Below are 2,566 nucleotides of genomic sequence, written 5' to 3'. Positions count from 1 at the left end.
AAACTGTAGCGGAATAGCTGTGTATCCGCACATCTGCCACACCCTACCAAAACCTCTCAGATTTCACAAAATATGGATAGTTTCACCAGTAAAATACAGAATTTGGATGCGTGCCCGAAGATCAATGAGGATTTATACATATATTTTAATGTATTTTCAACGTATCACGTTGTATTTTCATGTATTTTATTGTATTCACTGTCTTTTTATTATTATAATTCAATGTATCTCACTGTATTCTATGTATTTCATTGTATTCACTATCTTTTTTTCATTGTATTTCAATGTATCCCGCTGTATTCTATGTTTTTCATTGTATTCACTGTCTCGCTATATGCCATGAATGTATTCATATATTTTTTTAATTAATATAATTTATGTATTCAGATGTATTATATAATTTCTCTAAAGATTGCTATGTTTTTGGGGTATTTTTCGGTTGACAATCTTTTTTATAACTGGAAATACAAAATTTGTGTGTTATAATTGAGTTTGTTGAGTTATATTAGGACTCTATTATGTTAATTGATTTACTTTCCGTTTAAAAATAGTGTATTCCCCTGTTTCACGCCGTGAATACAGTCGAATACAATAATCTGTCCATATGTAATCCCATGTTTCACCCCATGAATACAGTCGAATACACTAGAATACAACAACTGATTAACTGAACTTTCCTGATTCACGCCTATTTTTGCTATTGTATTCATGAATACAGTAGCTTAAATACATCTTATAACAACAGAAAACGTATCTACAATCCGTAATATAGCAAATGATATCTATAGATAGCTAATTACCATTAAAAGATAGTGCTTTATGAAAATTGCTCTTTAATATTTAGGTAACATAATTGTAAAAACATTTTAACAGCATCTGTGCATAAGGTTGAACAGTTTGCAAAAACCCAGCAAACAGGTTCAGCCCATGACACGGAGCTGGTCCAGCAAACATAGGCTTTATCTTGGTTAAACAATATGGGCCTCACTTAAGGCCCAATAAGAATTTCTATTCCCGTGAATTGGAATAGGCCTATATCTAGATTGGGCTTAGAGACAGAAATTGACCTTTTTAAAATCATCGTTTGTATTTGATGATCCAGCTAATTTTTCTTTGTTGGAAAAATAGCCCACGTCAGAATTTTAAAATATGTTGGTTAGAACTTTAGAACACGTTAGTTGGCATTTTGAAGTAAAATAGCATGGTATAGTCAGTTTTCGGACTGGTCATTCAAAAATAGTCAGCGTTTACCAAGTCAATAAAAAATAGCCACTATTTTGCTGCAACAGAGACCGGTCCAACATAATATATTGGTGTTCGGTGCACCTGTGTATGAACTCCAGCATATTATACTGGACCGATATACTTTGCTGGCTCCAATATAATATACTGGAGACTGGAGCATCGGTGCTCCAAATTCCAGTATATTATGCTGGACCGGTATACTTGCTGGAACTCCAGTATATTATGCTGGAGTTCTAGTATACTTGTGCTAGAAATTATGATGGAGTTCCAGCATACTTATTCTGGAACTCCAGTATAATATGCTGGCGTATTTTTCGGGTTTTGAACAATGTTTTCGCTCAGATTTATCTTTACATGAAAAGTGACTAAATTTTAATTACTTTTGAAACTGCGCTATTTTTGATCGACCAGTTATAAATCCGGCTATTTTTGAATTTCTCCCCATTTTGAATCAGGAATCCTGACAATAATTAGAATTTTCAGTCACAATATGAATTGTGGTGACTGTTTCTAATATTGTAGCCAATTGCACAAAATACGTTTAACTGTCAGAATTTTGTGACTATCACCGTAACTTGCAAATATGGCAACTGTCAAAATATGACAAATCGCCATAAGATTTGCCCAAATTGTTTTTACTAATGTGCTTCTAAATTTTAACCAAAGACTATTTTCCTATGTTTTTTTTTAATTAGGATCAAAATTTAAACAGTGACCAAATAATTCTATTTGTGCAAATTATCCCCCAATTCTAACGTCTAAGCCTCTTCTCATCAGTAATGGAATAGTAATATTTGCGTTGACCAGAAAATGCCCCATTGAATAGAAGTCCTTAAAACTTCTATTTATTGCTTCCTCGTATAAATATTAATGGAGTAACATCAGTACTACTTCAGTAGTTAAACAAGTTTCTTTTGTTAATTTTTTTTCCAGTTTATGTAGTACTTGAAAAAATAATAAGTAGAAGAACGAATTCATATATAAATTAATTAGGTGTAATAACCCTCGAACTCTTAATTTTTTGGTACCAAGAAAGTCTTTATTTTAATCTTAGATTTAGTGAATATGTGGACTGTACACGACGTGATACTAAAAACAAATAGAACAATTACGTAACATTGCCTTGCGAGGTCCATATAATCATATACTTTGCTATCATTGTTACATTTTAATAAAATCTTTGGAGAAAAAAGAGCACTTGTCAACTAGAAAATAAAGATTAAATTATTTGCAATATTATAACATTCCCTATCGCAATGTTTCCTTGATCTTAGGACTTAGATCACTCGCTTACTTCATTTTCTCCTACCAGTTAAAATAA

Source organism: Nicotiana tabacum, chromosome 18, assembly GCF_000715075.1.
Source record: "Nicotiana tabacum cultivar K326 chromosome 18, ASM71507v2, whole genome shotgun sequence".
In the NCBI taxonomy this organism is placed as follows: Eukaryota; Viridiplantae; Streptophyta; class Magnoliopsida; order Solanales; family Solanaceae; genus Nicotiana; species Nicotiana tabacum.
This window is presented reverse-complemented; position numbering follows the sequence as displayed.